General features: G+C 38.7%; 1 protein-coding gene across 1 annotated transcript in view; it reads right to left on the bottom strand.

Moving 5' to 3' along the window:
- ENPP1 (ectonucleotide pyrophosphatase/phosphodiesterase 1) overlaps positions 1 to 25378 on the bottom strand; it is a 73922-nt gene that overhangs the window by 40281 nt on the left and 8263 nt on the right. The gene's annotated exons all lie outside the window — the stretch shown is intronic.

Raw genomic sequence — 25378 nt, 5'->3', positions numbered from 1 at the left:
CAAACATGTCGATGCTGCTCTGTTTCCTGATCTGGGTGTTGGTCACACGACGTGTACGCTTTGTAAAAACTGAAACTGCACATTTACGCTTCATGTACTTTTCTGTATGTATGTTCTACTTCAAACAAAAGATTACTTAAAGATTAGCAAACAAATCAATGCCCTCCTAGGTTAATATAGTCAGGAATTTCCCAGTTGATGCAAGTGAATTCAATCCAAAAACTTATAATTAAAGAAGAGGAAAGGAAAACCTAAAAAGAGATTCAATTTTCTACTTTTTAATCCATAAAAGGTAATATGATAATATCAGATGCCTCTTTTAACAGTTGTGTTACACAAACCTAAACAGTATCCTCATGTACACTGTGACAGCTTGTAAGAATGAGCAACAGACAGGGTTGAAAGATTACATCCAAGACCCAAATGTTACCATAAACTATGTATAGATTTGGGGCAGGTGACTTTAACATTCCAGACACCAATTTATTCACTTATAAAATTAAAGGGCTGGACTCCCTGGATCCCTAAAAATCTTTCCAGTTCTAATATTTTGCTACCTTCTCATTCTCCAATACTCTGGACTTTAACATTTTAATATAAGTGGTTACACCATATAACTCCCAAGAACAATGACAGAAGTTTGTGAGTTAGAAAAAAAAAAAAAAGGAGCAGAAAAATCTACAAAATTGTCTTCAATATTTCTCAGTGGAATGGAGCTCCCGTGGCAGTTCTCTGGAATGTTACATTTCTGGACAATCCAACAAATTCTTCACTGAGCACCAACTATGTGTAAAGATTATGTTATGCACTGAAAAAAAGAGTAAGAGATACCCCAGGGAGCTTCTGCTTTTTTGGGAAAAAGCAAAGTCACAAATGGCTCATGTTTGGTTGCAGAATTCTATAGTGTTTAAAGAAGAAAGGCTAAGGTGTTTAGTGAGAAGGGGATCAGAAAAGGTTTCACCAAAGAAGCCTCTCAGCTGGGCTCTGCAAAGGGGAAATGATGGTGTGTTACTGCCAGGCAGAGCTGATGGAAGGTTAGAGAGGACAGAGTAGAGGAACCTAGTATAAAGCAAGGCCTTCAGGATGGAAGGTATATGGGAGGCAGCAGATGAATAATGAGTAGCCTCCTTTTGCAGGAACAAGAATATGAAAAGGGGAAGAGATGTAGTATGGAAAGGTGGTGTGGCATTTCCCAAAAACCAAAGTGAAGAGATAACAGAGCCAGGAGGAATGGGGGAATGGCACAGGGTGGATGGTGGGCAAAGGCTTTTATGTTTTCTGAACTCATCCCCTCAAATAAAATATACTGTGTATTGACCATATGCTGGTCTGTAGACTAAGTACTAGGTACTTTGAAAAAGGACACATGACCTCTGTCCTCAGGATGCCTACTGTCAAGGGCCTGCAGAACTAAAGAGAAACGGAGTGGCAAGAAAACTAAGGAAGCAGGTCTAACTCATTTCAAAAGAAAATGAGGGTAAAGGAAAGAAGAGTAAAAGAATAGTAGGCCTAAAATGCAACAGGGTTTAGGTCAGTTTCCTTTTTGGGAAATCAAAAACCTAAATGTATATATGTCCATTAAAAGAAATAGCCATCAGAAGAAGAGCTTGAACAAGAATAGCAAACAGAACAAGGTATCAATAGAGAATACTAATAAGTGTTCTTAAGCCTTGATGTTATAAAGCGACACAAGCTTATGGAGGGATGATTCTAAAGGATCTATCAAAAACAACAAAAACTCTCTTATTGTCAACATTAAATATATAGGGGAATGAAAAAATAGTCAAACTAATCTACATTTAGCATCCTGTAATAAAATCCCATGGACAGAAGAGCCTGAAGGGCTATAGTTCACGGGGTTACAAAAGAGTCAGACATAACTTGGCAACTAAACAATGACAACAACTTAAACCATGAGAATTGAAGTTTTATTTCTTTGTAATAAACCTATCAAGAATAGTGTGAACAATGCCGTATCTACATTTTATCTTAAAAACCATGAAGCTTGGAGACATAAGAAAAGTTTTTGGAATGTTTTGCCTCTATGCTAGAAGAATATTTATTTGGAGTTTCCTGCTTGTTTAGAGGATCTGAATTATTTCTTAGATATTTATTGAACCAAAATAGGTACAAAGAAATCACTCCATCTTTTTTTTGTTCTCACCAATTCCCTCAAATACAGTGGTATTAACATAATGCATATTATTCTCTTTATCAAGTGCTCATCTAAATATGTGGCTACTGTGTGAAATCCTTTTGCTAAAGGCTAGAGATGCAAATGAAAGCAATTCCTATCCTGCCAGAGAAACAAAGCATGTGGACATTAAAATGAAAGATTACAATAGAATTGGACAAGAGCTACAGTAGAAATATGTAAAAAAAAGAAAGCTGTGGTACATATACACAATGGAGTATTACTCAGCCATTAAAAAGAATACATTTGAATCAGTTCTAATGAGGTGGATGAAACTGGAGCCTATTATACAGAGTGAAGTAAGCCAGAAAGAAAAACACCAATACAGTATACTAACGCATATATATGGAATTTAGAAAGATGGTAACGATAACCCTGTAAGCGAGACAGCAAAAGAGACACAGATGTTTAGAACAGTCTTTTGGACTCTGTGGGAGAGGAAGAGGGGGATGATTTGGGAGAATGGCATTGAAACATGTATAATATCACATATGAAATGAAGCACCAGTCCAGGTTCGATGCAGAATACAGGATGCTTGGGGCTGGTGCACTGGGACGACCCAGAAGGATGGTACAGGGAGGGACATGGGAGGGGGGTTCAGGATGGAGAACACGTGTACACCCGTGGCAGATTCATGTTGATGTATGGCAAAACCAATACAATATTGTAAAGTAATTAGCCTCCAAATAAAATAAATAAATTTATATTTTAAAAAATGTTAACATGCTAACAGTATAGTGGAGAGAACGGTTATAAAAAGACATCACGAAGAGAGAGCTGGACAAAAAAGGATTTCCCTTTCAATCAATAAACTATGTCTGAGTGCCTGCAATATGCATTGCATTTCAATTCTGTGGAGAAGTACAAAATTAAAACAAAAAAGAATTTGTGGTAAAATCTCTAATCTGAGTTGATAATCTACTCAGGGAAACAACTCTAGAATTTGTTGATGATAAAGACATGAGATAGTGAAAAGCAGCCTAAGAATTAACGTACATAATGATGTGTCACCCACGCAAAGGTGCAGAAACTATTTTTTAACTGTACAGGCTAGTTGTGGTTTATCAACATGATGCCACGAAGTCCTGCAGCAAAACTAGACTGAACCAGCCAGCTCCAAGATGGCAGATAAAGTAGGATAAATGTCACCACTTTCCATACTTTGATTTATCTCTGTGTTTCCATACCAACCCTTGAGAGCTGGAGCCTGGCCTTGACTCATCTCTGTGTTTCAAAAGCACCTGATGTTGGGCAGATGCTTTGAAGTTTTACTGAGACAGCTATGTGCTTTGAGAGACACACAGTGGTCAACCACTCTGAACTGGCCTTGACTTGACCACAGGATCTCGCCTGTGTAGATGAAACCTGGAGATGTCCAAGAGTTACCTTTGCTTCATCACCATGCTTCATCTCTACCTGGCGGGAAGAGGGGGATTTGTACTCTGCTAGGCACAATTGGTGCTGTGTGCAAAGGAGCATGGGAGACTGCATGCCCCTGCTGCCCCAGAAGTCTCCACCCCTTTCCTAGAGCCCTGATGTCCTGTCTGCCTCCTGACCCTTAAAATTCCCTTACTCCCCTTCCTTCGGGGAGAACGTACCTTTAAAGCATGAACACCCCTTCTCAGTTCTCTGGTCACTGAGTAAAAGCCTGTTTTGCCTGCACCAAACTCTGTTTCATTATTAGCAGCACAGACCTGAGTGGGAAAGAACTCCTTGAGCAACAGGGGCATGGGGAGAGCTTTGGTTCAGCTAGAGCCCCAACAGAGAGGCCTGGTGTCTAATTTGGTAACAGATCTATGCAATGGTGCTTTGTGCAATGCCAGGGAAGGAAATCATACCAGTCTGGGAAAGAGGAACAACAGTGATGGCAGTAAGAGCCACCACTTGTACAGAACAGTAGTAATCATCCCTTCTGTGGTACTTACTACGTGCTAGGCACTATTCTAAGAGTTTTATATCAAATCATTTAATCCTTACAGTAACACTGAGACACAAATGATTGTGTTTACTAAGTTTAAAGAAATAGCTGCAGAGAGGTTAGCAACTTGCCAAGGATCACAGTTCATAACTGACAGGAGCAAGATTCGAACTTAAGCAGTCAGGTTGTAAAGGGAGTGGGCAGTTGGTGGGGGCGGGGGGGGAAGGCCAATGGAGAGGCTGAAAGGTGGCCTTTGGGGCAGTCAGTTAGAAGCTGTTGAGGCATTTGAACATGGAAGTAACATGACTGGATTTATAAATTCTAGAAAGATCTGGCGACACTGTGGAAGTCTGTGCTATAAGTCACTCATCTGCCTGCTTTCTCTCGGGAGATCCTCTGAGTCCTCCTCTGGTCCCTTCCTCACTCCCAGTTACTGCAACCTGACCATGCTCTGAGAGATCTGTTTATCTGTCTGCCTCTGACTGGACTGTGAGCTCCAGGAAGGCCTGGATTTATTTACTCATCTTGGTATTTTCCAGGCCTAGCACAGGGCCTAACACACAGACGTTCAATAACTGCTGACCTGAAAAATCAGCAAACTAATTAAACACAACTTGGAGGGAAACTATAAACCTCCCCCCTTTTTTTCATGTGAGTTGACAAAGTCAATCAGTTTGTTAAGTGCCTTTGTGTCTGCTTTACATAAAGGGCGCCTATAATGAATAAAGGCAAAAAGCAATTTTTTTAAGGAGATGGAAGATGGCTGGATTTGGTATTCAAATGTGACAGACCCCCCCCCCAACTTGAAGATGAATTAATTATCTGACCACATTGCCTATCAGTCTTCTGGCCTTTGACCAAAGCTGCATACTTCTGGAAAACATTCTGAAAGAACTCCGACCAAGACACTGCTGGAGTTTTCAGGGGATTTCCTTTCCTAGAGGATGAGGATTAGATCCTAATGCAAAAAATCTGGTGCCAAGAAACACCCACTGGAGACTCAAAGATAATGTCTTGTTCTTGAACAACTTTCAAGTGTTACAAAGTTCAATACAAAAGTTAGAACTGCTTGAGTGGATGGAGGAGCTTTCTAAAGACAAAGTTCTAACTTTTGTATAGCCTCTTACACACAGCATCATTTTAGTTACCTTTGACCTCAATGAAGATTCCCCCAAATGGCAGTGAGATCTTATACAACTGGTCAAACGAAAATGGGGAAAGAAGACTTAACTCAGCCTGGGGCAAGCACATCACTTAGGGGCAAACCTCATACCCAACCACTCAGTGAAACCTATAACTCTGAAGAAGTTGACATCTGCCTGGCAGAAAGGGGTTCAGTTTCAAAATGGCAAGGGCTCAAAGCTTCCACAACAAACCCATATACATTTAGGATCAGTATACTGGAGAACCCAGAAGCTAGCATGGATATCAGTGATCCAGAGTAAAGTTTACCTCATTCTGGCATTTTAGGGATCTTCAGCATAACAGGAAGCTCCTCCCTGCCGACTTACTCTAAGCAAACTCTAATCAACAAATTCTGCTTCCATTCAACCTACCTAATCCCTCAATCCTAAACATCAATGAACCACCGTGATTCACCCATCATTTGAGATAAATTTACAGTATAAAATGAACAAAAAGAAAAGATCTAAGATAAACAACAAAGGAAAAAAAGGGAGAAGAGGAAAAAAATATTTAAAACAAACCCATCTGTGGCGGATTCATTTTGATATTTGGCAAAACTAATACAATTATGTAAAGTTTAAAAATAAAATAAAATTTAAAAAAACAAACAAACCCATCTAAATAGTACTGTTATAATGGCATTTAAGAAGATATGAACAAATCTTGACATCAAAAGGTCCTAATATCAAGCATCCATAAAAATAAATCAAAGGCTTGTACTTAATCACATCACTGTAAAATACCAGGATGCTAACAATAAAAAGATCTTAAAGTAAAAGGCCATGCCAACTTCATAAAATAAGCAGTAAAGATGTGTAAGATCAGAGTTAGTTCTTCCTTGGAGGATAGAACTAATGGGGAGATCTGAACCTAGAAACATCTGTGTAAGTTTATTGATTTTCAGTTCAATTTCTTCATGGGTTACAGAATTATTTAGATTTTCTAATTTTTCTTGACTCGGTTTTGATAAAGTGCCTTCTCTTCTTGGAATTTTTCATCTCATCTACATTTTTGAATATTTTGATATAAATGATTTACAATAACAAACTGTTATCTTTTCAGTATCTGTAGCATTGGATTTGTGTTCCTTTTTTTCATTCCTGATATAATTTGTGCTTTCTTTTTTTTGCTTAAGCAGGTTCACTAGGGGTTCACTTTCCTGCATTGGAGAAGGAAATGGCAACCCACTCCAGTGTTCTTGCCTGGAGAATCCCAGGGACGGGGGAACCTGATGGGCTGCCGTCTATGGGGTCGCACAGAGTCGGACACAAATGAAGTGACTTAGCAGCAGCAGCAGCAGGGGTAATATTACTTTTTCAAATAAACTGTCTTTTACTTTGTCAGTCTCTTTAATATGTTTATTTGTTTATTTTACTGATTTCTGGTCTCCTTATTTTTTTCTTCCATGTCCCAGGTCTAATTTTCTGGGTTTTCCTTTTTTCTATATTAGTGGGTTTTCTTTTGCTAAGTTGTTGATATGGATGTCTAGTTCATAGGTTTTAGACTTCCTTCTCTTTTAATATTACTTTTATTCTAACTTTTAAACCCCTAAGACCTTGTTATTTTATAAGTTTATTCAGGCATACCCAAATATTTACAACTTTATGCATTTTAATGCATTTTTTTTTCCTTTACACCTTTCATCTGGGGAATCAGTTACCTTCTGCTTAAAAAAATCTTTTAAAATTTTCCTGATGGCAGAGTCTGTCAGTAATTTTTGCATAAACATGTCTTTATTTTGTTCTGATTCTTGAAAGATATTTCTGCAGGGGTACACAATTCTAGCCTGGCAACTATTTTCTTTTGGCACAGTGAAGATCTCATCTCTTTACACTATTTCATGTTTTTAATCATTGCTATTGAGAGTTCAGTTGTTGTCACACTGAAGAAAAATCTGATATGTTTCTTCTATACCTTCAGTGATTTTAATTTTGACCTTTATATTCTGCCATGTTATTCTGTTTGTTTTTTTGGTATATAGTTCTTTTATGGATTAGGTCTTTCATTGGTTTGAGAAAATTATCATTTCTTCAAATAGTGCCCCAAATGAAAGGAAAATGGATAATGTTATCAGAAATCAGTAAACCTACAAAGTTTTTTAAATAACCAAATAAAATTTCTAAAAATAAAATGAACAAAATTAAGGGATTAGGCTTCACATTAGAAGAGAGGTAGAGTATGGAAGACAGAATTTGTGAGCTGAAAGGTAGTTCAGAAGACATTAACTAGTTTGTATCACAAAGAAGGCAATGGCAACCCACTCCAGTATTCTTGCCTGGAAAATCCCATGGATGGAGGAGCCTGGTAGGCTGCAGTCCATGGGGTCGCTAAGAGTCGGACATGACTGAGCGACTTCACTTTCACTTTTCACTTTCATGCATTGGAGAAGGAAATGGCAACCCCACCCCAGTGTTCTTGCCTGGAGAATCCCAGGGACAGGGGAGCCTGGTGGGCTGCCGTCTATGGGGTCGCACAGAGTTGGACATGACTGAAGCGACTTAGCAGCAGCAGCAGCATCACAAAGAAAGATCACAAGATACCCTAATTCAATTCCCTATTATTTCTCCCATATTTTCTTTAAAAAATGGTCAAGAATTTTATCATCTGATAACACCATCATCTGAAGTTGTTGCTTGTCTTCTTCTGCTGTGTGATGTTTCTGCTGGTTTTTGCTCCCGGTGTGTGCTTGATTGTTTCTAAATGTATTCTGTTCACTTATGTTAAAAATTTCCAGGATTCTTTGAAGCCTAGGATGAAGGTGTTTTCCTCAAGAAAGCATTTATGTTTGCTTCTGCCAAAAACATGGAAGAATCATCAAGTTTGAGATCACTTGAGGTGGATAAAGTAAGATTAAGTGAAGTGAAAGTGAATGTCACTCAGTCATGTTCAACTCTTTGTGACCCCATGGACTATACAGTCCATGGAATTCTCTAGGCCAGAATACTGGAGTGGGTAGCTATTCCCTTCTCAAGGGGATCTTCCCAACCCAGGGATCGAACCCAGGTCACCCTCATTGCAGGCGGATTCTTCACCAGCTGAACCACCAGGGAAGCTGAAGGGAGATTAACTTGTATGTATCTTTACATATGGGAAATACACCACAAATTACACAATAGCTATGGTTCTTCAGAGGATGTTCTAACTTTAATACAACATAATTTAATATATTTATAATATAACACACAGCATATAATATATAAACAGGCAGAATTTCTTTATAAAATTAAGTTTATGACTTCAAAATTGTATTTCAATTTCTGATAGCTTCCAAAAACATATCTTTTATATCTCTGTCTCTCTGACCCATGTTAAACCTAATCAAAATCAATTTAAGAAATGTTAGTATCTGCCAGTACTATACAAGGGAACATCTCATATGATAACTGTATTAAACTGAATGTCCTTTACCCTTACCATTATGCCAGCTTTGGCAATTATGGAAACAATGACAGTATTTATTCTCTCATTGACAAGTCTCAATTAGAAGTCACGGAAGTCATTATCACAATATCTATCAGCTTATGACTAGCATAGGCTGAAGATTATGATGACTGAGAAGAGGTGCTAAAATAAAAGTATAGTGGAGAATTACTTTATGAACTTTCAAGTAATAACTTGTAATTTCTTAAACTATACTACACACACACACACAAAAAATGACAGCAAAACCCCAAACATATCTTGGTGATCAAGGCCACCAAACCACTGCTTATAAGAATAACCAGAAGGACAAATCAGAAGGCTACTGAGAGTATAACAGAAAGGAACACCATGGTAGGTTCCTTTGACTCGGCACAGATCCTTGCATGTGGGGTCATCACCTGCTCAAGCCCAGGATGTGGATAGGGTGTGTCATTACCTTCTCAAACCCAGCTACTAAAGCACATCTAAGACCTCTGTATGAGTTACAAGCAATCTAAGATCACCAGCCATAGCAGTTCCCTCAGAGAGACTCTTACTTTTATGGACAGAAAGAATCTCTGCTCTGTGGATACCAACAATTTCCACAAACATAGAAGGGAAAATATTGCCTTTAAAATGAGAGATGCTAAGATAGGAGTTCACAAAAACAAGCTTCAATGACATATCACAGAGATTTTTGGTTGACTTTCCAAGAACGTACCATCAATGCATTTTTTTTACAATAAGGATTAATAGAATTGCTGGATGTATACCATGATTCCCAACAGCACTCACTTCTAATTTATTCAGACATATTACTATGAAATCTGGTACATTTCTTAAAATTCCAACTACTTTTCATATTTAGTGAATAAGAGAAATCAGTAGCACGCTGAGTACAACAGATTTTTACCAAAGTCAATTCTAGTCATGAGTAAAAAGAAATAATATTCACATCAAAAAACTACACACTCTTCTTTGGGATTCTTTTTCTCATACCCCTTTAAAAAATAATAAAGGAAAAATAAAGTCAGAAGGTGATATTTAATTAAATATGAGTTATTTAATTAACTAAATATTTAAATATTTATATAATATTTATATTATTATGAAATATTGACTCTTAATGGCTCCCCCTCCATGTTTACTCTGAGCTTTTAACTGTTTTCCTAAGTGAGAAAGAAAGATAATAGAAGATATGTTTTAACATTCAGACGTGACACTATACACATGAAAGAGAAGATGATACCAACAGTCTGTTAGGAGTTACTGATAATAGAAAGCACACTTCAAAACAATTATTTTTGAATAAGCACAGCACACACTTGGTTTCGCTAGTCTCTTGGTCAGATAAAAATGTGAGAGTCTTGTCTAAACTATAATAGTCTAAAAAAGGATTTTATACCTTTGATATTTAAGCAAATAGTCATTTAATCATTTTCCTAATTTTCAATGAATTATGCCTGTAAAATAAGCATTTGAAGAAACGTTTCAAGGAAAGTTCAAATCAGTAGCCTACAAGAGCTAGTAATGATAACTGAAAAATATTTTTTTTTAGGAGAACATGTTAAGATGAAATATCAAATGAGAATCCTAGCTTAAGAAAACAAAAACAAGGTTAGTCTGTTACCATACCATAAATTGTAGGGAAATTATTTTTAAAACTGTATCCATTTTCAATTAAACATATAACTATAACAAAGCTGCAGCCTTTGGGAGTTTTGTGACACTGAGAAAATCATGTCATCTACAGTCCCTTTATTGGTTTGGATTGTATATTTTCTATGCTCCCTAATAAATATATAATATCTATGAGTCTACTTTCCCTTGATATTTGATCTTATCTTTATTTGGATCACCCCAACCCCATATCCTATACCCTCCTCTCTTATGGACTACTACTCCAAATCCATACATATATTAAGATTTCTTCCTGAATGCAGGCCATTGGAATAAACTCCTAGGCCTGTCATGAGAAGTACCTGAAACAGTATCCCTGAAGCCTTACTTCCCCAGGTGGAGCAAAAGAGGAGTCAGACACTCACCTGAGCCATATTCTTCATACTGGAAATTTTTCCTGGGACCCTGCAAGGTTTCCAGAGAACTGATTTATCTAGGCTGGTAATTCTCCTTTCCTATCATGTTCACTGATTTCTTTCCCCAGTTTTATTAAGAAATAACTGACATACATCACATCACTATGTATGTTTCAGGCATACAGTATGATGGTCTGATTTGCATACATAGTGAAATGATTACAATAGGCTCAGCTAACATCCATCCTATCATATAGATACAATAAAAAGAAAAACATGATCATTTATTTTTGTTTCTAAAAGTAGCAAGCATTTTCAAAGGAAAATAATATCCCCCTACTTTTTAAACTTCTGCCTGAGTGAGCAAATCACTTCTCCCAGATTTCAGGGATAGCTTTCACAGACTATTTCCCTCTGAAGTTAAAGGTCAAAGCATAAAATGTCCATCTGGTGTATAAAGTAATGGTCTCAGGAGAGATTCAGCTTTGATGGCCACCTTCGCTCAATGACTGCTATACCCTCACTGAATCTTGAGATGTAAGCACCTAATCAACAAGATTAGTAACAGGAAACACCTCAACACAAAGCAGGATCCTCTTAAAAACCTGGCAGGTAACCAGAGTTTCTATTTACATCCAAGAGTGGGTAATGCCCACATGGAATCACAAAATTATTAAATATCAACACTGATTTTGGTCTATGGCTTATTTAACTGTCTTCTGCTTTCAATGTTGAAGAATACACTTTTGTGGCCTCTCTTTAATCTTCAGAATTACTGTAGCTTCTTAAGAAAAGTGGCTTCCCTTATAGCTCAGTTGGTAAAGAATCTGCTTGCAATGCAGGAGACCCCAGTTCGATTCCTGGGTCAGGAAGATCTGCTGGAGAAGAGATAGGCTACCCACTCCAGTATTCTTGGGCTTCCTTGTGGTTCAGCTGATAAAGAATCCACCTGCAACATAGGAGTCCTGGGTTCGATCCCTGGGTTGGGAAGATCCCCTGGAGAAGGAAAAGGCTACCCATTCCAGTATTCTGGCCTGGAGAATTCCACGGACTATACAATCCATGGTGTCTCAAAGAGTCAGACACCACTGAACGACTGAACTGACTGACTGACTAACTCTTGCAATTTCAAATCTCTTAATTTATCTGATAGAATGGTTCACATTAGCAGATAAGGATTTGCACAGATATTTATTTACTGTAGCATTATTTGTAATAGCAAAGATATGCAAATAACATAAATTTCTGTTAATAAACAATTGAGTTAATATAATACATTAGCTGAAACTCCAATATTTTGGCTACCTGATGCAAAGAACTGACTCATTTGAAAAGACCCTGATGTTGGGTAAGATTGAAGGTGGGAGGAGAGGGGGACAACAGAGGATGAGATGGTTGGATTGCATCACTGACTTGATGGACAGGAGTTTGATCAAGCTCTGGGAGTTGGTGATGGATAGGGAAGCCTGGCGTGCTGCAGTCCATGGGGTCACAAAGAGTTGGACACGACTGAGCAACTGAAATGAACTAAAACCCAAATAATATAAAACACAATCTAATTACTTTAAAATTATGTAAATCTATTTCTGAAATACTTACTCTTAAAGCCATCAGCCCCAATGCAAGCATTATACTCAGATTATCATGGTGTAAGCCCAGACTATCTCAGCACAGAGACCAGTTGGGAGGTTCTGAAATTACCTGAAGTGGGAGATGCCTGGCCAACATCAAGGTACTCCATTCCTTCCTGCTGCAGCTAACTGCAAATGGGTGACTATGAGCCACACCTGCCAAGCCAAGCCTTTCCTGAATCCTTAATCCATCAAAAACCATGAGGTGCTTTTGAGTCTATAGAGCTGATGACCAGATGCTGACCAGAGATGAATTTATCAAAGTTGGTAGTACTAACCAATATGGCTTCCTGACCATCTGAGGGAAAATGCTTGCTTTTCTTTCCCCCAGATTTTATGCCTAAATTCCCATAATAAAATGGTCAGTGAAGGAATCTAAGAGCTGACTCTGCCAAAAGTACACAACTGGCCAGCTTCATTCAGAAGTAGTGACCTGGGTCTTCATCACCTCGCAGAGGAAGAGAAATGTCTACAAACTACTCCCTAGAGTGATATGGAGATGTGAGTGGTATGATGTATACTTTTCTTCCTTTGGTAAATGCACAGAGAGCTCAGGTATACACAGTTACACAAGTCCACTTCTAATTTTCAGGTGAAGAAGTGGGTTATATTCATGAGTTTTAGAGTATCAAGAGATTAGTAAACATTTAGGGGGAAAAAATAGGACAAGAGGAGCCTAAAACTCAGGCTCTTGTACTAGAAAGTAAGGGAAGGCTATACACACACACACACACACAAATCATTGGGTATGACAAAAGGTATAAACTTCCATTTCTAAAATAAGTAATAAGTGCTGGAAAAGAAAAAGAAAAATCATGACCATAATTGAGAATACTAAAATGTATATTTGAAAGTTGCTAAGACAGTCAGTCTTGAAAATTCTCATCACAAGAAAAAAAATTGTAACTATGTGTGATGAAGCTTCAGACTTTTAGACTCATCTTTTAGCACCAGAAAGTAAGGGAGTACTAAAGACACACACACACAACCATGTGGGTGTGTCAGAGGGACATGGAAGCCAACTCTCAAAGGCCAAAGCTGGAACAGTTTGAGCAAAAGTATAGCCACTGCATTATTAGGTTATGATACAAAGTATAAAATAAATATTAATGAGTTCATACTGATACAAATAAATGATTGAATAGATAAATATGTGGGGAAGAATAAACAAATCTCCAGTACAGAAGAATTCCAAACAATTTATGCAGATACTCCACCCTGAGAGTGAAATCTAACTCTCTACTTTTTAAGTGTGGGCTGGACATAGTGACTTCCTTCCAAAGAGTACAGAACGGAAAGACACAAGAGAGTATTTTTGAGGTGGAAAACTCTCATAAACACTACCTCAGTCAGGTAATTAAAGTTAACATCATCAACGATGAAGTCATATTAATAGCATAGAATCTTGATATGATGTGTTCAGCATGACACTTCACTTCTGTGGTCTGCCTCCCAAAAGCACATAATCCCAATCTCATCATGAGAAAAACATTAGACATTCCCCAAAATACATGACCAGTTCTCCTTGAAACTGTCCAGTTAATCAAAAACAAAGAAAGTCTGAGAATGTCTGAGAAACCTAGCCAAAAGGAACCTAACTAGACATAACATCGAAACATAACCTGGTATTCCTGGATGGGACACCGGAACGACAAACAAGGACATCACAAAAAAACTAAGGAAATACGAACAAAGTTTGTACTTTAGTTAATAGGGCCACATCCATATTAGTTCAGTAGTTGTGACAAATGCACTATACTAGTATAAGATGCTAAAGACAGGGAAACTGGTGTGTGACATGTGAAAACTCTGTACTAGCTTTGCAACTTTTAAGTAAATCCAAAACTATTCTAAAACTAAAAAGTTTATTGAAAAAAGAAATATGCAAGAATCCATATTATTCCACTACAAAATTTCCACTACTTAAAAACATTGATCTATTTTCCTTTACTTTTTAAAAAATGCACGTATATATACATATATATATGCGTGCATTTTTACACATGTATTTATATATATGCACATATTATATATATATACACACACAAATGTATATATTTACATACTTGAGAAATTATTCTATAATTTTTTCAATTGAAAAGTCACTTTATATATAAAGTGACTTTTTCTTTCACATGTAATACTATTTGATAAGCATTTCTTATTTTATCAATAAATCGTTAAAGTATATATTTTTTTTAATAGAGTGATAGGTTGGGACATGGAAATATTTAAACAATATATGATATTGTTAAGTGAGAAAGCTGTACTTCCACTTCATACATTTCAGTACCATATGATTTAAAAAAATAAACAATGTGCAAACATGGTTTCATATCTGCCCCCTGTCAGTAGCAGAGACTGTGATAAGCTGCCTGGATTCCCCTTCAAATAAGAAGGAATTACTCCTCTGGGAGCTGGGGGTACCACCGGACAAGAACTGTCTCAGCTAAAGAGAGCATTTACCCAAGGCCACACCCCTCCCCCAGGAAAGACTGCTCCCTCTTCAATGGCTCTAAGGGTTCAGGCCAGAAAGAACTGCCTCCATGGAGAGACCGCATCACAGCTCACCTCACCTTCCCCACAGTCCCTTCCCTTCCCCAGGAGCTGATCTCAAGAGCAAACCCGATGAAACCCCTGGTGTGCAAGCCTCCATCTCTGTTTCCTGAGAAACCCAAACTCTGACCCTGCCTTTTTCCTGTGCTTCTACCTCAGAGAAAAGACATCTTAACTAATTATATTACCTGGGCTCCCTGACTCCAGCATCACACCAGGGAAACCGACAGAAGATGTGGGGTGCGGGGGAGAGGGGATGGTTGGAAATACAGTCAGAATACACGTTCCCTGTTCTCCTTGCCTCAGACAGGACCGCTCAGCAGAGGCTTCATCTCTCCAGGGTTTCCGATTCTCTCCTGGCTGCCAGCTCCATGTTTCATCAGCTTTTCCCTTTGTCTTTCTTGCCTTCAAGGTAGTATAAGCTTCCTTCTGTTACTCTTCCGTGGGTTGCCTCATTGCCACACCATCCTGCTCAGCTTTCAGCTCTTCCAACACCTCTGTAACTGGTTTCTTATACTAAATTCTCTAGATTCAATTACCAGGTATGGATTTAATTTTTCTAATTGGACCCTAGCTGCATAGTAAATAATTAGACATCGGACACACACATACACACACCCCAAGGCATAAATGAAGTTACATTTAATACAGGCAAAGAACTTCCCATTTTGACAGTTCACTTGTTTTTAATTCTCAGTTTCCTAGATGCAGAACATATTTTAATTAGATCTTGCTTCAGCTGGATTCAAGGAGGCAGGGGGGAAAAAAGCATTGTTAAAATAATCCTGAAAATGATTTGTTTCTTTAGAACTTACAATCAAGAAAGACATGACTCACTAAATAAAAGTAGTATTAAGTGATTTTAGTGTTGTTAAGTTCATGAGACAGGAAAGAGAACAAACTAGCTTATTAATGGTACAGGACAGCCCCTCCCACCCTTAGGCAGGGGATGGACTAAGAGGTGAAGTGCTGTGCTGCTGCTGCTGCTAAGTCACTTCAGTCGTGTCCGACTCTGTGCGACCCCATAGACAGCAGCCCACCAGGCTCCCCCGTCCCTGGGATTCTCCAGGCAAGAACACTGGAGTGGGTTGCCATTTCCTTCTCCAATGCATGAGAGTGAAAAGTGAAAGTGAAGTCGCTCAGTCGTGTCTGACTCTTGGCGACCCCATGGACTGCAGCCTACCAGGCTCCTCCGTCCATGGGATTTTCCAGGCAACAGTACTGGAGTGGGGTGCCATAGCCTAGGCAGGTACCTGCCAATTCAGGTGGTGGGTCAGAGATGAAGAAATAAAATAAAGCAGACAGAACATCATGTTCAGTTTATGTGATTTATTTCTAGCTTTTTTCGGAACTATTTTTTGGAATGACTAGCATTCCCTGCATTTATTCTTGAAAAATGAGCAGTGGAAATAGATAACAAAAAGATAACTTCCAGAAGATTTTTGGTCATTCCTCCTGAGGACAGAGAATGGGGTTAACAGAGAGCTTAAAAGTGACCCCTCACTTTCTGTGAAGACCCAGTGGCACTCAATCATAACACTCTATCACAATCACACTCAATCGCAATTACAGTGACAAATTAAAGGCAGAGCTTAAAATCTGGTAATGGATACATGGGCTTATAATTTCGGAGGCAACCAGAATTTCAGAAAGGTCGCCTTTTAACATGTATATCCTGGCTTAAGTCAACTCAATTACATGCATTCATTGGATAAGGAATCTTAAAATTATACTTGTAAGAACATTCACAACATACCCCTCTTAAGCAATTAATTTTGTTCTAACAAACATTTCTTCAGCAAAGAACATTTGTTCTATGTACATTTTCATTATTACTTCCTGGGAAAAGACCATAATAGTGGCGGGGGGAAGCCCTATGATATTACAATCGTCAACATTATGCAATATAATTTTTTAAGATGATAAAGTGTTGCCTTTGTCTGTGCTGACCTTCAGGGTGGTACCCGCACATCACTGCTAGCACTTGAAAAGTGGCCAGTGTGACGAAGGACTGAATTATTTTTTACGCTATTTAACTTTAATTTGTGCAAATTTTAACTTGCATAGCCACATGTAAAACTTAAAAATCCAGTAGGAAAGAGAAAGTAAATAGTTATGAAATAGCCAAGTAAAAAAAGAAGATAGTGCTCTTTCTACAGGCAACATACTCTCTTTAATTTGTTCCTGCCACTTAAAGCTAAAATGACCTTTCCAAAACATAAATGAGACTTTGTTACTATGAGCAAAAATAGAAACAAAACCAAACAGAAAAAAACATTTCAGTGATTCCCAATTGCTCTTAAAAGCAAAACTCCAAAGCCCTGAGATGGTTTGCAAGGCCCTGCCTGGACCTGGCCCCTGACTACCCTTCCTGTCTCTTTATCCACCACATATCTTTCTGTCCACCAGCAACCTGGTCAGCTCCCGATTCTGGGTCACACCACATCCTTGTTACCTCAGCCCCTTTGTACATGCTGCCGTTGCCTCTCAGAACCCATTGCTGTTTGCCCATCACTTCCTCCTGGACACCTTCTTACACCTCTCTGACTATCTCGTTTCACAGGCCTGCATATTCTAGGCAGCACCAGTCATAGGTGCGGTGAGAAACAATCCTGGAGGATTCTTTCATAAACATCCAGTCCTACGGGGATGGCCCTGAGAACAAGGAGTAAGTCTCTCCTCTCCCCTCACTACCAATTAGCTCCTAGCCTTTTAACCATTACTGCTCACACAATAGGAACTCTAATTATTTGTTGAATAAGTTATTAGCTGTCATCATAATAACCCCTAATCTAGCATCTACTATCTTTCAGGCACTTTTCTAACTAGTTTACATAGGTTAATTCACTTAATCCTCAAAACAAATCTGCAAGGTAACTACAATTCCTATTTCCAATTTACAGGTGAGGTGACTAAAGCACAAAGAAATTAAGGGACTGTGCCCAAGGATGCCAAGTCATTTCAATCACGTCTGACTCTCTGCAACCCTATGGACTGTAGCCCGCCAGGCTCCTCTAACCATGGGATTCTCCAGGCAAGAATACTGGAGTGGGTTGCCATTTCCTCCTCCAGAGGATCTTCCCGACCCAGAGACTGAACCCGTGTTTCTTATGTCTCTTGCACTAGCAGGCAGATTCTTTACCACTAGCGGCATCTGGGAAACCCTATGCCCAGGCATACACAGCAGTTATGGACAGAGAAACGATTCAACTCCAGCAATCTGGGCCTTAACCACTAAGCTCTATGGCCCTTTGAACGGAAATTGAGTCATTCAGGGACAAGGGACACAGGCCAAAGAGCAGTAAAAGAGTGTTTCCTCTGGGAAGATGAGCTGGATTCCAGGGGGTGCCTGGTGTTGGATGAGAAAAAAGCAGGTGAAAGGCCACTTCTGGGGTGAAAAACAGAAATGATCTCTACAAAGTGCATCTGGAGAACAGTACACGTCTGAGCTGTAATGTAGGTTTCTGGGTTTTTTTTTTTTTTTTTTTGCAACAGAGCTGGACATTTATGAGATAGGCATCTTGAGGTCCTCTATGATTCTTTAAAATTGGTAAAATACCACCAGAGCAGAAGCTGAAAAATAACCTGAACCCTTTGAATCCCTAAATCCAAGTTATGCCTATAAGATGTGCAAGTCCCCTAATAACATATGAGACACAGAGTCCCTTGAGATGTGAGTCCCAGACTAGGCTCACTCACCAGCCAACACATTTGCTCCCTCCTGCCTTACACAACTACACCAAGTAAGGAGATAAAGGGCTTAACCTAGGGTCAGACAAAGAGTAAACTCAGTAAAGTCATGCAGGAATTCAACAAACACATACCATGTGATGAGTCTGATCTGCATGCTCGACAAATATTGACTGATAAATGGCTACATACATTTGTCTCAGGTCTGTACAGGACTGCTCTGAATCCATGAAGGTATAAGCTAAACCCTCGAGTGGTAACACTGTTACTGGAGTAATGAAAAATAAGGCTAAAAAGACCACTGCATTTAGGAGCACACATTTTCCCACATGTGCTGTGGCAGTACCTGGGAAATTCAGAGTGGAAATACAGTTCAAAGAAGTCATTATTTTCAGAAAACTAATAATCAAACCATAAGAAGAAACAAAGACAATGGAGATGGAGTTGAGGGATGAATTAAACAAAAACCGTGTCCTCGTGTACCCCAATGTTCACTGCAGCACTGTTTATAATAGCTACCTAGATGTCCATTGGCAGAGGAAAGGATAAGAAAGTTGTGGTACATATACACAATGGAATATTACTCAGCTATTAAAAAGAATGCATTTGTATCAGTTCTAATTAGGTGGATGAAACTGGAGCCTATTATACAGAGCGAAGTAAGTCAGAAAGAAAAACACCGATACAGTGTATTAATGCATATATATGGAATTTAGAAAAATGGTAACAATGACCCTATATGCAAGACAGCGAAAGAGACACAGATATAAAGAACAGACTTTTGGACTCTGTGGGAGAAGGCAAGGGTGGGATGATTTGAGAGAATAGCATTGAAACATGTATATTACCATATGTGAAATAGATCACCAGTCCAAATTCGATGCATGAAACAGGGCACTCAAAGCCAGCACACTGGGACAACCCAGAGGGAGGGCATGGGGAGGGAGGTGGGAGGGGGTTCAGGGTGGGTGACACATGTACACCCATGGTTGATTTATGTCAATGTATGGCAAAAAAACACTACAATATTGTAAAGTAATTAGCCTCCAACTAAATAAATTCATTAAAAAGAAAAAACTGTGTCTTAAAAAATATTTAAATTCTTGCAGAATGATTATGTCTGAGGTATGAGCAGAGATGCTTTCAAAGATTACCCCATGAACTAAAGTTGATAAAATTCTCAAAATTCCATTCATGAAAGGTGCAGTAAAAAGCTATCTAGCAATAGGAAAATCTCATAAGGGAAATACAAGCTTAAAACACATATAGAAGAGTATATGCAGCAGCATGATTCCATTTTTGTTTAAAAAAAATAATACACACACAGAAAAGTTCTGAGGGAACAAAACATTAACACCAGATAATAGCACATACACAATTTTTATTTTCTCCTTTATACTTTTTTGTACTTTCTGAACTTCCTGCAGTATGTAGTATCCTTATAACAAAAGGAAAATATTATAAGCTGTCCATACAAAGATTTTTAAACCTAGAAGAAACCCACCTAATCCAAAACACTCAGCTATGGTCAGAGAGAGCAGAACAACTGCTCAAAGGTCACACAGCAAATTATTCTCGTGACTCTGAGTCTAGGACTCTTTACATGATGCCTGTCTCTCAAGATCTTTGACTGTCTTCCCAGAAAAATCAATGTTCTCTTTTTCTTTGAAAGTTTCCCCAAAATGACACAGGCATAATTACACCTTCCTCTGTCAACATTCTTAACATTTACTTCCCGTGAGCCGATCAGTAAGGTATTTAAATAAATACCGTACAAGCAGAGTTGTTCTGTACTTATTTCTCTAGTTAATCCAAAAACAGATAAGAATAACATAGTCTATTTACAATGCTCTTAATCCACACCCTTTCCACCTTCCCACCTGAATATACTTCATTCACCTGTTTCTCCTGGTCTCCAAAAGATTCTAATCTAAATGGTGTTGGGTGGCACTTTATAAAAAGCATATGTGTTTGAAAGATGAAGTATTATGGAATAAACTCTGTGCCAAGAATGTTGAACCTGATTCAACACCACCTGAAAAAGCCCTGATCTAAGATTCCTTTGTTTTGGTATTGTGTCAAGTATATTGTGGATTGTTGAGAAGGCACTGCAGTGGAAACTTTGAATTAAAGAGTTCTACTGATGGAGCAATGTAAAGTGAAATCTACTTGAAATTCTGATAGATGAAGAGCTGAACTGGAAAGAACATGGGCATGTTATCAGACCACAGCAAGGCCAGAAGACTGGTAGCTTAGAGAATTAAAGAACAATTAAAGGACAAGCCCAGGGTACAGTAAGGAAACACAATTAAAGAAACCAATAGGAGCAGAGGTAGACTCCTAGGAGAGGGAAAACACGCACAGGAAGGACAGTAAGAGACTGCATGCAATGTTCTGTACGCATGACAGGCAATGGGGCAACTTTAATCAATGTGCCTCTTAACTTCAAAAAAGGAAAGGGACAAATGTCACCAGCAGCACCACCACTTCCACCCAATGCCAACACAGTTGAGGTCATTAAAGAACATTTAGTTGTTTTTTAATCAGAACATTATGTGTGAAGTCAATGGCAGGACAAGGGTTGTTTGGAACCCCCAGCTAAAGAAATTCAGGTTGGTATACCTATGGAGTTCAGCCCCTCAAACTTCAATGTGCAGAGAGACCCCTGGAGGTTGTGAAAATGCAGATTCTAGTATGGTAGGTCTAGGGTGGGCCCCAAAATTCTGCATTTTGTATAAGTTCCAAGGAGATGACTCTGATATGCTAGTCTGCAGACCACACTTGCAAAGATGTAAGTATCTTCTGAGTAAGAAAACAAAAATCAGTAATACTGCAGCTTTCAATAATAACATGAAAAATGACTATTTATTCAAGTCATACTATGTGCCACTTTGTAAACTGTATCTAACTTAATTCTCCTAACACCTAACAGAGTTTTATGAAGTCTACCTAATGATTATGGAAGCTGATATTCAGGAAATTTAAGTTGTTTCCATACCTTCAAACAGCTAATAACAATACTTTAAATCCAATTTTGTCTAACTTCATTTGTCAATAAGCTATAGCAATGAGATTAACAGAATTATTAGTTTTGTGATCTTGGAAAGCTCCCCAACTTTCTCTAAGTATGATCTTTTTCATCTCTAACATGAAGATAATGACAGAGCTGTGGTTTGGACCAAACCAGGTAGTAGATGAAAAAGTAAACACCAATACAGTATACTAACGCATATATATGGAATTTAGAAAGATGATAACAATAACCCTGTGTACGAGACAGCAAAAGAGACACAGATGTATGGAACAGTCTTATGGACTCTGTGGGAGAGGGAGAGGGTGGGAAGATTTGGGAGAATGGCACTGAAACATGTAAAATATCATGTATGAAACGAGATGCCAGTCCAGGTTCAATGCACGATACTGGATGCTTGGGGCTAGTGCACTGGGACAACCCAGAGGGATGGTATGGGGAGGGAGGAGGGAGGAGGGAGGAGGGTTCAGGATGGGGAGCACCTGTATACCTGTGATGGATTCATTTTGATATTTGGCAAAACTACTACAATTATGTAAAGTTTAAAAATAAAATAAAATTAAAAAAAATTTAAAAAAAGACATAAAAAAGTATCAATATTTTGAAATCAATAAAGGACCTTACCTAAATAAAGATAAAATTATTGTACATAGCTGATTCTTTTTATATGTCTTAATTTCCTTTCCCTCTTTCCCTAGTTCTCAAAATAGTACTGAATGTACACCTTTCCTTAAAGTAAATATTCTCAAAACTTTTGATCTCAGAATCACTTTATATTCTTACAAATTACTGAGGACCCTAAAAAGCCTTCTCAGATAATTGTGCACATCCTTCTTTAAAATGACACCAAAATTTTATGGCCTATAATTTCTTGTTTTTGAATATATTTGTTTTTATTGAAGGATAATTGCTTTACAATATTGTGTTTGTTTCTGCCACACATCAACATGAATCAGCCACAGGCATACATATGTCCCCTCCCTCCTGAATCCCTTTCCCATCTAGGCTGTCACAGAGCACTGAGTTGAGCTCCCTGTGTCACACAACAAGTCCCCACCTCCTATCTATTTTACACATGGCAATGCATATTTCCATGCTATTCTCTCATCTCACCCACTCCTACTCCCACTGTGTCCACAGTCTATTCTCCATGTTTGCGTCTCCACTACTGCCCTACAAACAGATTCATCAGTACCATCTTTCTAGATTCTAGAGTCCACATGCATGTATTAATATACAATAACTGTCTTTCTCTTTCTGACTTACTACACTCTGTATAATAGGCTCTAGGTTGATCCACCTCATTAGGACTGACTCAAATATGTTCGTTTTTATAGCTGAGTAATATTCCATTTTACACACGTACCACAATTTCTGTATCTGTTCATCTATTGATGGGCTGTAATTTCTTAAAGGAAAAACGCAACATCAAACTTGAAATAATATTAATTGTTACATTAAAACCCATTATACTATCTTGTACTTTGATTAGAAATTACACCCATACATATTTTTGTAAATCATCCATTGGTCCCTTGGAAAATATTGGTCCACTGAGCTATGTATTCTTCCAAGCATTGACACATATCATTATAGCCTATGAAAAAAGTCATATCCCTTACTATCTCCATCGGTTTCATCAGAAAAGTCTTTAAGGATTTTGATGCTGTCAAACTTACAATGGCAGAATCAAATTCTCCAAAATTTCAATTTTTACCTAAAAGGCTGGATTTTATTACAGGTGGCAGGTACCTTGTTTCCCTGGAAGTGACAAGCTGACACTATTCGTTTTTGAGAAAATGTGGGCCAAATACCCAAGTCTGAATAACCAGTTTGTCAGTTGCTCTTTCAAATAAAAATGATATTTCCCTCTCGTCAAAAAAGGCAGCTGGTTCAGCTCACAACTCAAATAACAACACGACTGCTTTTCCTCCAGAAACAACAATACTTCAGTCTGCAGCAGACATGCTAACGGCAGACTTCCAATTGTGTCACACAGAATACTAACAAGGCAGGCAATTTAGGTTGATATAATGAAATCTGCTCTATTGAGGACATTTTTATGGCTTCATTACATGAAACTGGCTTTTCTGGTTTTAGTTGCAAATGCAAGAGGACATGTACAATTGGTGCCACTGCCCTCATTCCCACTGAGGTGCAAGCGGTTTTCACGCGGTGTAAACGGCAGCACAGTGCAAAGCGCAAATAATGTCTGTGCTTAGTCGCTTAGTCGTGTCCGACTCTCCGCAACCCCATGGACTGCAGCCTGCCAGGCTCCTCTGTCCATGGGAATTCTCCAGGCAATAGTACTTGGGTGGCCAAGCCCTCCTCTGGGGGGTCTTCCCGACCCAGGGATCAAACCCAGGTCTCCCACATCGCAGGCAGATTCTTTACCATTTGAGCCACCGGGGAAGCCCAAATAATGTCCATCATTGTTCAAATGGTTTAGACACACAGTCCCTCTGAAAGACTCTCAGGGCTCCTCAGAGATCTACAGACCACATTTTGAGAACTGCTGCTTGAAATATTTTGGCTGAAACTGTTCTACCTGTGTTGCCTTTTGCCTCGAAATTTTATCCAAAATCACTTACAGGTAATCTGGAGTAATATGAAACTATTTGGGGAAAAAAAGTCTCATAATGATGGTTAAATTTATTTATTGTATCACAGCATCATTTACAAAGCTGTTGAGTTTTTCAGTTCTCCCTCTGTCTTCAGAGAGACAAAAGGCTCCAGATGCTTATTAACACCAAAAAGTGTATCAAAAGAAGATACCAGCTCTGAGAACAAGCTACTTTCTCAGGACTATTTCCTGAAAACCAAGATAGAATGATCTTTAGGACTCAAACCACAGCGGTAGGATATTTGCACCTAAAGCTGTGTCAATTCCTAAGAAATGGTGAGAAAATAACTGACCCAAAATGAGATGAGCTAGCGAAAATTCACTCACTCCAAAATGACTACCATGACCCTACTTCCCTGTTCTAGCACATCTAAAGATGTATTAAGAAGAAAATTCAAATTAAGAAGAGGAAAGTCACTTTCCCCAAAATTGGTATACATTGGAGGCTCACAATAACATGATTATTGACTTCCCACTGATAAAAGGAAAATGAATGGGGGAGAGGGGGTGTGTCATTAGTCCAGCATAAAAATCTGTGGTTAAATGTCCTTTCAGTTATCATAGTCCTCTACTCACAAATGATGTGACTTTTGCCTATAAAGGTAACCCACTGTTTCTATACGTGGAGTAAATGAACCAACTACATCTGAATAACTTGAGGTACTTGTCTAAAAGATTTCTTGGGTCCCTTCCTATCTTAATCTGTTCAAATTGCTAAAACAAAGTGCCACAGGTTGGGTGCCTTAAGTGACAGAAATGCACTTCTCACAGCTGTAGAGGCTCAGTTCAGTTCAGTTCAGTTGCTCAGTCGTATCCGACTCTTTGCAACCACATGAATCGCAGCACGCCAGGCCTCCCTGTCCATCACCAACTCCCGGAGTTCACTCAGACTCACGTCCATCGAGTCAGTGATGCCATCCAGCCATCTCATCCTCTGTCGTCCCCTTCTCCTCCTGCCCCCAATCCCTCCCAGCATCAGAGTCTTTTCTGATGAGTCAACTCTTAGCATGAGGTGGCCAAAGTACTGGAGTTTCAGCTTTAGCATCATTCCTTCCAAAGAAATCCCAGGGCTGATCTCCTTCAGAATGGACTGGTTGGATCTCCTTGCAGT

Source organism: Bos mutus, chromosome 9 (assembly GCF_027580195.1).
Source record: "Bos mutus isolate GX-2022 chromosome 9, NWIPB_WYAK_1.1, whole genome shotgun sequence".
In the NCBI taxonomy this organism is placed as follows: domain Eukaryota; kingdom Metazoa; phylum Chordata; class Mammalia; order Artiodactyla; family Bovidae; genus Bos; species Bos mutus.
Note: the sequence above shows the minus strand (reverse complement) of the source record. Positions and strands in the feature narration are given on the sequence as shown.